The following is a 12,764-nucleotide window of genomic DNA, read 5'->3' on the forward strand; positions in this document are numbered from 1 at the left end:
AGCGCTCCTGGCTGGCTGTGACGTGGCCCGTGTACGGGTGCATGAGCCAGGGCCGGAGGGGGTACGCCGTGTCTGCGACGATGCAGAGGGGCATGGTGGTGTCCCCCACAGGGACCTCCCGCTGGGGGATGTAGGTCCCCGCCTCCAGCCGGCGGCACAGGCCCGAATTCCTGAACACCCAGGAGTCGTGCGTGCTGCCAGGCCAGCCCACATAAATGTTCAAGAGGTGGCCCCGGCTGTCCACCAAGGCCTGGAGGACCACTGAATGGTAGCCCTTCCTATTGAGGAAGCGTCCTCCGCTGTGCTCCGGGGCACGGATGGGGATATGGGTCCCATCCAGAGCCCCAAAGCAATTTGGGAAGCCCAGGCTGGCAAACTGCGTGGTGGCAGCATCCGGGTCCCCAAGCCGCACGAGCCTGTGGAGGAGCAGGGCATTGATTGCGCGGACGACCTGCAGGGGAAGGACATGAGAGAGCACCGGTGAGGGGTGTGCAGGGTGTGTCTGGCCCTCCCCCCAGGGCTCCCCCCACCAACAGGGTTCCCCCCCTCCCCCCAGGGCTCCCTCCCCTCCCCACAGGGTTCCGCCCCCCTGGGTCCTCTTACCTCCATGAGGACAGCCCGACGGTGGCCTTGCCCACGCCGAACTGCTGCCCTATGGATCGGTAGCTGTCTGGAGTGGGCAGCTTCCAGACAGCAATGCCGACCCGTTTCTCGACGGTGATGGCACGTCGCATGGGGGGGGGTCCTGGTGCCGTAAGGCGGGGTGAGCCACTGGCAGAGCTCCAGGAATGTCTGCCGGCTCATCCGAAAGTTCTGGAGCCAGCGGTCGTTGTCCCACTCGCCGAGCACCAGCCGCTCCCACCAGTCGGTGCTTGTGGGGTAGCTCCGCAGCCGGCGGTGTGTGCGGCGGGGGAGCTGGGAGGGGGCTGCTTCCTTATCCCCTGGGGACAGCTCATCTTCCTCAAATAAAAGGTGGTCAGCTGCCTCCTGCATGGCACTGAACAGGGCAGCCACTGGTCCTCCGGGGCGGGCGTGTGGGCCTCTGGCTGCTGCGGCTGCTGCTGCTGGGGGTCCATACTGCTTCGACGGGCGTGCGTGCCTGTGCCTCTGCAGGCCGCGTGCTGTGCAGGCTGAGTGTGTCTGGGAGGGGCCCTTTAAGGGAGCGGCTAGCTGTTGCCCCAGAAGTGCTAGTCCACCCTGTCACCCTGTCTGCAGCTGTTCCTGGCACCCTTATTTCAATGTGTGCCGCTTTGGCATGTCGACGCTCCCCTGCAGCGCCTACTTCAATGTGGTGCTGCCCAACATCGACGTTGAACGTCGACAGCACCAGCCTTGGAGGACGTGTAGAAGCTATTCATCAAAATAGCTTATTTCGCTTTCGCTACATCAAAATAAGCTATTTCAATGTAGCATCTCAGTGTAGACGTAGCTAGGAAGAGCAGACTGGCCATGGAGTTACGCTGATCGATGAAGATAAAGAAGCTGGTACAGAAGGGAGGAAAGGGATCCTAACCTTCTGTCTGGTGGTACCAGCTGTCTGCCTGGAGGGGGACTATGTGGGAATCTGCCTGATGGGCCAGAAGTGATCCTGGGTGTAGGTGAACCCCAGGAGCTGGTTGTGGCTCAAGGGAGCAGTGCCCCTGTGGAGCCAGACAGGGGTGAGTTGTTGTCTGGGGGAGCTCTTGAGGAAGAGAATTTCCCTGAAACTTTTCCTGACCCGTCTGTGGGGACTGCAGAAAATGGGAGTGAGGTGAAGGAGAGTGAACAGGAAAGGTGCTTGTCTGTGAGAGCCAGGGCAGCCCTTTGCCTGGGAGAAGTTTGTTTCAGCTCCTGATGGCCAGGACCCGCCTGAGTGTGAAACCACTGGCTGTGCTCTGGAAGGGTCCAGAGCAGGCAGGGCACAGGCTTCTCAGGAACTGGAAGCTGGTCCAAGTAAAGTGAAAACTATCAGGGAGTGTGAGCAGCCCTGTGAGAACCAAGTAAAACAGCTGCACAGTCAGTCTCTGTAGGATGCAGGAGAGCGCCAGCAATTCCCCATCTCCAGATGCTGGAAACACTTATATTCTTATACTGGACTCCACTTCTGATTCCATGGGGAGGCAGTAGTTGGAGGTGGAAGGACAAAGGAGCTTTGGGCCTGGTGGGCCAGTAAGGGATAAACAGGGATCCCTTCATGTGGATTCTGCGTCTGGGACTCACAAAACAACTTTAGAAACCAGTTTGGTTTGCAAATTCCATACTGGCTGGGACAGGGAGATCAGGTGGGCAGTCAGTGAGGTGCGGGAACCCAGGTGGGCAGTCCCTGGCACTTCACAGCGGTATGGGTGGTCACAAGGACTTGGTAGGGGCCCTTTCACCTTGGTTCCAGGCAGTCTTTCGCTGGTGGATGTTCACACAGACCCAATCTCCTGGTTGCAGCTTATGGCACGGCTCAGTCGGGGCCTCCCGGCAAGCGCCTGTGACCTGTGAGTGACAGGACTGCAGACACCTTGTAAGGTCCTGACAGTACTTCACTGCTTCCTTTGACAAGTGTGGTATCGGCTGGGCCATCTCCGGGCTGCTCAGCTGTCTCATGCGCCAGCCACACACAGTCTCGTCGGGACTAGCTCCGGTTTTGGTGAGGAGCGGCTCTTGTGCTCATTAGGGCAATCGGGAGGGCATCCACCCAAGTTAAACCAGAGTCCTCACATATTGTAGTGAGTTTATTCTTTAAAATCCCGTTTCGTCCCTCTGCTGCTCCCGCGTTCTCCAGGCGTCACGGGCAACGTAGCGCCTGTCGGCTAGAGTAGTACTTAGCCAAATTTTGACTAATTTGTCCAGTGAAGTGTGTACCTCTGTCACTGGAGATCATGAGGGGCATTCCCCAGGATGGGATATAATGATTTAAAAGTCTTTTTGCCACTGCGATGGTGTCAGCTTTCCTACATGGATAAGGTTCTACCCATCTCAAGAACAAACAAACAATAACCAGCACTTTAGAGTTTGCGTCTTACTGAAGAGGAATTTTCACAACGCTCTTGAAAGAGAGGCTGCTGAGCTCTCTTTTATATTCAAATCCAACACATTAACATGTGGTTTGAACTGGTATGGGAATTTTCTGGGTCATTATAGGGGCTTGTTTGCATACTTGGCTTAATCTAATTCTCGACTTCCCCCGCCCCTCTACTCTCTGATTTGCTCACCTTGATTATCTTTTTCTGATTTGTCCTCCTTGCTTACTGTTTTTGGTTCTCTGTGCCTTAAATATTGAGCCTGTTCTGGTCTGGCTATGGTCTGAAGAAGTGGGTCTGTCCCTCGAAAGCTCACCTAATAAATTATTTTGTTAGTCTTTAAAGTGCTTCTTTGTTTTAATAACCAGCATGTATTCAAAAGATGGCTGCTGGAAGTGTCTTTACAGGTTTGCCCATGTTGTGGGCTTGGCAGACAGGGCAAGCCAGGCAGTAGTCTTGGGCTACTTGGGAGAATTTGGGAGCAAACCAATTTTGTTTGCACAGCAGTAGTCACCTCCCCTTTGCTTACCTGAGCCACACTGTGGTGCACGCAAGCAAAATAAGGCAGAAGGACCCTGGGCGCAACCAGGCGGCTGTCCGGGGAGCGCCAAAGGTGGTCAGGATGCAAAAGGCATCCATCCAGTCTCCAGGTGGTCTTTTCCAAATCTAGGGCCTAGTCTTGGAACAGTGCGCTGTCCATAAGAGCTGCAATAGGAGCCTGGGAGTCTGTAAAAATAGGAAATAGTGAAGTGGCCCAAGAGGGGAAAGGGCCGCAGCCTCAGGCAAGGCATTTCCACGTGTAACTTTGTCACGAGCAGCCTGATGAGCGGCACACTTAGTAACTGCAACAGCACAGGGTAACTGCAAGGCCTTTAATAAGGCAGCAACACACGGACCATTCTTAATTTGCCAGCCAGCCAGGAGGTGTTTCCAGTGTTGATGGTATGGCTGGAAGATCTGTTTTCCTCCGTAAAGAGTTTAGGCACCACAACACTGTTACTTATGTAAGCAAGTTAGTGTGGGAATCAGGTTTTAGCTGTTTTCCAAAGCTTTTCCTTTAGTTTGCCTGACAAAATACATTTGCGGGAGGGTGGAGTTGTTAGGCACCACACTCATTAGACTAGGCAGCTGCTGGGCAATTTGGTTTGTGGAGCTGATACTGCATTGTTACTAGCACAGAACAGATAACACATGGCCTTGAGGGAAAAGCTGCCAGCTGAAGCTTTAAAGCACTTTGGGCAGAATCTTCTACCAGCGGGGTTTCCCTTTTCTGGGTTTTCTGGGTTTTGCCTCAGCTGAAACATTGGGAACCCATGTATAGTTAGTTATTTTTTTTACTAGCAATATAGACAACTTAACAATGCTATTAATAAGGTAAGCACAAACATAAAGTACAAAACCGCACTCTTCATGCTGAGAGGGGATCCGTGATGTTGTAAGTTGTTCTTCAGTAAATACTCGTTTTTCTGTGTTTCTGCAAGACAAAGGAACACTTTTCTACCCCCCCTTTGGGGGTGGCCGATTACACCCTAAAATACTCCATTTACAGAGATGCTTAGTTCTTTTTTAAACTCTGCAAGGTAGTTACTCTGAATTTTCTCCAGATGCTTCAGAGTTAGTGACTCACCTCTAATCACCCGCTTGCTCCCTCCAAAATGAAAACTTTATTAGTTCAGATTTTGCCTTTTGAAGGTGTTATTACAGGGATCTGACTTTCCCTTTGACTTTCATTACTTCCCTTATTCCTGCTAATGTGCCCTCAGGGGGCTTGGACTGTAGCTTCCGTTATCTATCGCTTACCTGGGTGAGCCCAATCCTGTTTTCGTAGTCAAAATGTTTCTCTTTATGGGCACAGGCTTTAACTCACTGACAATACAGCAAGGAGAGTGGGCTCCTTGACTACTCCCCCCGCCACCTTTTAGCACAAAGGATGGTTTTTATGACCATTTTGAACATTGCTTAAAAACTTTCCCTTTATTAAAAGACAGCCCGGTACATTGCACCTTATTACAGGGTCACTCATGTTAAGTGCACACATTATGGTTTTAAAACACCCGTTGCACCACTCTAATTAATTTTACAGGGCTGTACACTGCTTACATTCTCTTTTATACATTTGGGGCAGTTGAATCCCAGTAGATACCCTTTATCTTCTTTTAGCAAGTTTTAGTGAATTATGGACATTTAAATTTGATTATTTCTTTTGAACTGGCCAAATTTGGGCTACTGAAGGGGCTCTGGGTCTTAACGAGAGCCCCTTCCTTTAGTAAATCTTGGATTAACTATAAAGCTGAGAGCGGTTGACAGGTTGGTATGAAACCCTTCTCCTAACTTCAATATTTGGTTTACCAGACCCTGCAGATCCCCATGGCCCTGCTGGGCATAACCCTTGGCAGGAGATTTTTAAGTACATCTCACCCATTATTTCTATATATTGATGTTACCTCTATAATTTACTTAACTGTACAACAGAAGAGAAAATTTAACTCTTGAGCTTATTTAGGTTTTACACAACTTTCAATCTCTGATATTGGAAGGTGTCCACATTGGAATGTGTCCCCTCCTTGTGGATACACCAGCAAGACAGACAAAAAAACAGACAGACAGACAAAATTACCCCAGATGGGTCAAAAAAGCAAAGACGCTCCAAACACAAAAGGATGAGGAGTACAGATTAGTACAGATTTTAATTGCCAGACACTTGGCAGTACAAAACCAAAACAGCTCTTTGTTGCTGCACGGGCAAGTTATCAGACTCTGACACAAACACGTGTTAGCAAGACAATTAATTTAAACAAAACTTTGGGTACGTCTACACACGCCGTGCGCTATTTCAGCATTGAAGTTGATGTTAGGTGGCAAGACGTCAAAATCGCTATTCCCATCCGAAGATGGACTTTGAATGTCGAAGTAGGGTGTGTGTAGACGATCTGCGTCCTGCTACTTCGAAATAACAGGGACCTCCATGGCGGCCATCAGCTGAGGGGTTGAGACGCTCTGTCCAGCCCCTGTGGGGCTGTACGGTCCCCGCGCCTTTACCCATTTTCCCCGCGCCTTTACCCCATTCCATGGACCTTTGCACCTTTACCCCTTTTCCCACCTCCAGATGGATTTTATTGAGTTGCCCAGGTCAGGGCCCTGGAAGTATGTGTTGGTTATTGTCTGCCTTTTCAGTGGCTGGCCTGAGGCATACCCTTGCCAATGAGCTGATGCCCTCACTGGGGCCAAGAAACTTCTTTTTGACTTACAGCCCTGCTTCGGTCTGCCCCTTTCCCTGGACTCAGACCGTGGCTCCCATTCGTTGGCCAAGTGGTCCAATATGTTTGTAAGGTCCTTTCCACCCCGTACCAGCTCCACACCCCAAACCATCCTCAGAGTGGGGGTAAAGGGGAACGAAAAAACTTTGATATCAAGTTTCGCCTGGCAAAGACCTGTGAGCAAACTAAAATGCCCAGAGGCCCTCCCCTTGGTGATTTTCCAAATCCAAAATTATGTCCAGAAGTCCTTGGGTTTATCCCCTTTTCAGATTGTTATGGGGCAACCCACGAGGGGACTTGTTGCCCCTCTGCCTCAACACCTGACTCACCACCATGATTCTCTATTAACCTACTGCCAAGGGCTCACCAAGGCCCTTAAGGTCATCTCGTTGCAGGTTAAAGCCACAGCACAGGACCAGTCTCTACGTGGTGGCTCGGTTGCCAATCCAATCCAACCAGGAGATAGGGTCCTGATTAAGGTTCACCAGAGGAAGGAGTGCCAGCAGCCTCGGTGGAAGGGGCCTTTCCAGGTCCTGCTAACCACCCCAACTGCTGTGAAGGTTGCCGAAGTTTCTGCCTGGGTTCATACCTCCCACCGCAAAAAGGTACCTGCCCTGACAGAGTGGAAAGCCTTTCTCACCAGTGACACCGCCTTGAAAATCCAGAGGGTTCCTTGTGAGTGAAGATCAGACAACGAAATCTTGAAAAATAGCCTACACTGCTAGCCAAATTTCACCTGAAACCACGGCTGTTGGGTATATATATGTGTGACAGTGCTTTCAGTAACTTAGTGTGAATCACACTAACCCTTGGGAAGTCAGAGATAATTATGCAGATTTAGAAACTCGCCAGGGAGTAACGCTGTTTTGCATTCTTGTAGTCATTATTTTGTTAGTGGTGGTGTGCTGGAATCCAAAGTTTTAAAGACTAACCACCATGCTGCCAATATTACCGGTAGTTATGAGTTCCCTGGCCTCCGTGCAAGGAGGATGGGAACGGAATCGATTTGTAAACCTTTCTCAGGCAGTGTCACATGGGGGAAACTTAAACGCTTGCTGGATATGTGCACACGGCCCCACACACCTGGAACAGGGGTTCCTCATGACTGGCATTCCCGTGTCTTCTGAGGAGTGAAACAATACTAAGCCCAGGGTACTGGCTGGAGTCCAGTATAGTCCAGATAAGACCGCGGGGCGCCAAGGGACAAGGATAATACCCTCTGGGATATCGGCCCCTACCTGTTATCAAGTTAGTGGCACACCTCCAATGCCATTAACCTGAGTCATTATACACCTTGCAACCATACTCAGGGGGTCAGTGCCACCAATACCAGCTTCCCGGTAGGTGGCTGGATGATCCACACCAATCAAACTGCCCCTGGGCTATAATGCTTTTGCAGAAGCCAGACTTATAAGACCCTCCCCAGTGGGTGGGCACCTGTACTCTGGGATATAGCGTACCTGGCGTTCAAATCCTGCAGGATGCCAGGAACCTGAACCGTCATCGTGGCAAAAGATCTGTCAATCCCCAAGCCCTGGGAAATGCGACCATGGATGCACTTCAGGCACTAAAGGAAGAAATTTCACAACTCTCCCAGTCCCAACTCTCCCAAAATTGTAAAGCCCTTGATTACTTGCTAGCCTCCCAAGGTGGCGTATGTGTGCTAATTAACTCCAGTTGTTGTGCTGATGTCTCCCAGGGTAAGCGCATTGAAACAGATATTCACAAAATTAAGACTCAGCTAACCATCATCCACCAGGTGGCCTCAGAAGACAGTGACTGGGGTTTTAGCCATGTCTGGGCCTGGTTAACCTCCTGGCTGCCTGATTTAGGGTTGATTGCAAGAAAGATGTTGTATGGAATCTTGTTTGCTCTGATTGTCTTGTTATTGTTATATGCATTTGTCCTGCTAGTATTGTGCTACTTACACCTTTGCCTAACTAAAACCACCCAAAGCATCTCTGAGCTGTCTAGAACAGAACTACCGATGATGGTACTTAGGGAAGTAGCCTGTGAGTGTGAGCAACAAGGGAATATTATAGGTCTGATGAAAACAGAGGTGTAAGCACAAGCGCTCACAAGCGGGCAATGATGAGGAATGGAAAAATACTGCAAGGCAAGTATACGTGCCAGGGCAGGGAAAGGGGAGGGTGGGTGAAGGCCTGGGAAAGGGAGGTGGTGAAGGCCGAGTGAGAAAAGTTTCTGCCTCAGTTGCAGAGGAGCACGTGGGTCGGACAGAATCCATCGATAGACAGACTCTAGGCTTTAGTGAAGAAAAAAAAAGGGAGGAGGGGAGATATCAAACAATGGGCTAGATCAAAACAATGGGCTAGATCAGACAAACAATCATGTGTAAAAGAATCTAATACATCGGGGATGGGAAGGCAAATAAGCAGAGACAAAACTTTAAAATGCTTCTACACAAATGCTAGAAGTCTGACGAATAAGATGGGGGAACTAGAGTACCTTGTGCTAAAGGAGGAAACTGACACAACAGGCATCACAGAAACCTGGTGGGATGAAGACAGTGTATGGGACACAATCGTACCAGGATATACAATATATTGGAAGGATGGAATGGGCCGTGTGGGTGGCAGAGTGGCTCTGTTTGTGACAGATAATGTAGAATCAAATGAAATAAGAATTTTAAATGAATCAAAATGTTCCCTAGAATCACTACGGATAGAAATTCCAAGCTCTGCTAAGAATATAGCAATAGAAATATATTATATTATATTATATTATATTATATTATATTATATAGCAGTAGGAATATATATGAAATTTAATGTGGGCAAGTGTAAGGTAATGCACATTGGAAAAATAACCCCAATTATACATACAATATGATGGGGGCAAATTTAGCTACAACAGATCAGGAAAGGGATCTTGGAATTATAGTGGTAGTTCTCTGAAAACATCCACACAGTGTGCAGCGGCAGTCAGTAAAGCCAATAGGAATAATTAAAAAAGGGATAGAGAATAAGATGAAGAATATCTTACTTCCCCTATATAAAAACTATGGTACGCCCACATCTTGAGTACTGCGTGCAGATGTGGTCTCCTCACCTCAAAAAAGATATATTGGTGTTAGAAAAGGTTCAGAAAAGGGCAACTAAAATGATTAAGGGTTTGGAATGGGTCCCATATGAGGAGAGGCCAGAGAGACTGGGACTTTTCAGTCTAGAAAAGAGGAGATTGAGGGGCGATATGATAGAGGTATATAAAATCATGAATGGTGTGGAGAAAGTGAATATTGAACAGTTATTTACTTGTTCCCATAATGCAAGAACTAGAGGACAGCAAGGCTACATCTACACGTGAAGCCTACATCGAAGTAGCCTATTTCGATGTGGTGACATCGAAATAGGCTATTTCGATGAATAACGTCTACACGTCCTCCAGGGCTGGCAACGTCGATGTTCAACATCGACGTTGCGCAGCACCACATCGAAATAGGCGCAGCGAGGGAACGTCTACACGCCACAGTAGCACACATCGAAATAAGGGTGCCAGGCACAGCTGCAGACAGGGTCACAGGGCGGACTCAACAGCAAGCTGCTCCCTTAAAGGGCCCCTCCCAGACACACTTGCACTAAACAGCACAAGATACACAGAGCTGACAACGAGTTGCAGACCCTGTGCATGCAGCATGGATCCCCCGCTGCAGCAGCAGCAGCCAGAAGCCCTGGGCTAAGGGCTGCTGCACACGGTGACCATAGAGCCCCGCAGGGGCTGGAGAGAGAGCGTCTCTCAACCCCCCAGCTGATGGCTGCCATGGAGGACCCCACAATTTCGACGTTGCGGGACGCGGATCGTCTACACGGTCCCTACTTCGACGTTGAACGTCGAAGTAGGGCGCTATTCCGATCCCCTCATGAGGTTAGCGACTTCGACGTCTCGCCGCCTAACGTCGAAGTTAACTTCGAAATAGCGCCCGACGCGTGTAGCCGCGACGGGTGCTATTTCGAAGTTAGTGCCGCTACTTCGAAGTAGCGTGCACGTGTAGACACAGCTCAAATGAAATTAATGGTTAGCAGGTTTAAAACTAATAAAAGAAAGTTCTTCTTCACTCAGAGCATAGTTAACCTGTGGACCCCTTGCCGGAAAAGGCTGTGAAGGGTGGAACTATAACAGAATTTAGCAAAGAGCAAGATAAATTCCTAGTGGTTAGGTCCATAAAAGGCTGTTAGCCAAGGGTAGGAATGGTGTCCCTGGCCTCTGATTGTCAGAGGCGGGAGATAGATGGCAGCAGACAAATTGCTTGACCTTGGTCTTTGGTGCACCTGGTACTGGCCACTGGTGGCAGACAGGCGACTGGGCTGGATGGACCTTTGGTCTGACCCAGTGTGGCCGTTCTTATGCTCTTGCATTTGTATACAGGCATCTAAGATACTGATTTGATCTTGCCTCCCAGCTTTGCCCTGACCCTCCTTTTACTCTGCCATTATAGCCCAGGCTCCCTCCCATTTCTGACCCATCTCTCAGGTCTCCACTCACCTGGGGGCTTTGCTCCCCTGTCCGCATTGAACCTAGTGTAACACTGACAGACCTGGGGTTGCTGGCCCCAGAGATAAACCTGCAAGGGTAGGGTCTGAAGCCCTGCCCTCTACCACATGAGCTAATGGCCAGCTGGCTCACAGCTGAGGCTGTGGAGTAGAGACTTCACTCACCCCAGATGAGGTCTCAGTGCCTCTGGTGCTACACTAGTTTAAAGCCCTCCTCACTAAATTAACCAGTCTGTGTCCAATACGGTCTTTCCCCTCCTCGAAAGGTGAACACCATCTCTGCCCAGCAGTCCTTCCTGGAATAGCATCCCGTGGTCGAGGAAGCCACAGCCTTCCTAGTGGCACCATCTTCGAAGCCAGGCATTCGCCTCTAGGATGCACCTGTCTCTGCCTGGGCCCCTACCACTGACAGGCAGGATTGAGGAGAATTCCACCTGCACCCCACACTCCCTCACCTGTGCCCCAGAGCCCTGAAGTCACTCTTGACCTGCTCAGCATCACACCTCACAGTGTCATTAGTGCCCACATGGACGAGTAGCCGGGGGTAGTAGTCAGAGCTGGATAATTCTCGACAGCACCTCCCTAAAGTCTTGGATACGGGCCCCCGGCAGGCAGCACACCTCCGAGAGGAAATGTCAGGGCGACAGATGGGCACCTCCGTCCCCCTCAGAAGAGAGTCCCCGACCACCGCTACTCCATGTTTCCTCCTCACAGTGGTGGCAGCAGACCTCCCAGCCTTGGGGGTGCCAGGCTTCTCTGCTGTACGGGGCGATTCCTTGTCTCCTGTATCAAGTAGAGCATAATGGTTTCCTAGTACCACGGTGGGAGGGTTGGGAGCTGGGGTGTGTCAGCCATCCTGTGTACTGTCCAGGAACTGCTCGTGCATTCGGATACTCCTCAACCTGGCTACCTCCTCCTGTAGCTCCCCCACCTGTCGCCTGAGAGACTCCACCAGCAGGCACCTTTCACACTGGATGCTCCCCGCAGCCTGGATATCAGTGAGTGGGAACTGCAAGCCACCGTCCCCGCAAAGCCGCACCAGGATCTGGGTAGAGGCTCCCCTGGGGAGGCAGCTCGTCTGGCTACAGGCACAGGCAGGGGAGACAGAAGCATGAAAGGTCTGGCAGGCCTGGCCTATGAGAGCAGATGGAAAGAACTCGGCTTGTGTCATTTGGAACCCAGGGGGCAGAGGGGTCATGAGACCAGCTTTCCAGTACCTGGAAGGGTGGGTGCTCCAAGGAGGAGGGAGAAAGTTTATTCTTTTTGGCCCCTGAGGATAGGACAAGGAGCAAGGGGCTTAACCCGCAGCATGGGTGTGTTAGGCTGGATATGAGGCAAAACTCCCAAACAGTCAGAGTGGTGAAGCACTGGAATAAATTGCCCAGGGAGGTTGCAGAACCTCCATCACTGACGAAGTTTAAGAGCAGTTGGGATAAATACAGGAGAACTCAGGTTCTCTGTCCCCCAGGTATCCAGCGTTCCGGTTTATCTGACACCGCCTTCGGCAGTGTCGGCTGAAATGGAAAGGTGAATAAGTGGGGGTTGGATAATCTCACCCAGCACCGTGCAGCCGGAAGCCCCACTGGGGGTTGGATAATCTCACCCAGCACCGTGCAGCCGGCAGCCCCACTGGGGGTTGGATAATCTCACCCAGCACCGTGCAGCCGGAAGCCCCACTGGGGGTTGGATAGTCTCCCCCAGCACCGTGCAGCCGGCAGCCCCACTGGGGGTTGGACAATCTCCCCCAGCACCGTGCAGCCGGCAGCCCCACTGGGGGTTGGACAATCTCCCCCAGCACCGTGCAGCCGGCAGCCCCACTGGGGGTTGGATAATCTCCCCCAGCACCGTGCAGCCGGCAGCCCCACTGGGGGTTGGACAATCTCCCCCAGCACCGTGCAGCCGGCAGCCCCACTGGGGGTTGGACAGTCTCCCCCAGCACCGTGCAGCCGGCAGCCCCACTGGGGGTTGGACAGTCTCCCCCAGCACCGTGCAGCCGGCAGCCCCACTGG

This window comes from Carettochelys insculpta, chromosome 1 (assembly GCF_033958435.1).
Source record: "Carettochelys insculpta isolate YL-2023 chromosome 1, ASM3395843v1, whole genome shotgun sequence".
Classification (NCBI taxonomy): Eukaryota; Metazoa; Chordata; order Testudines; family Carettochelyidae; genus Carettochelys; species Carettochelys insculpta.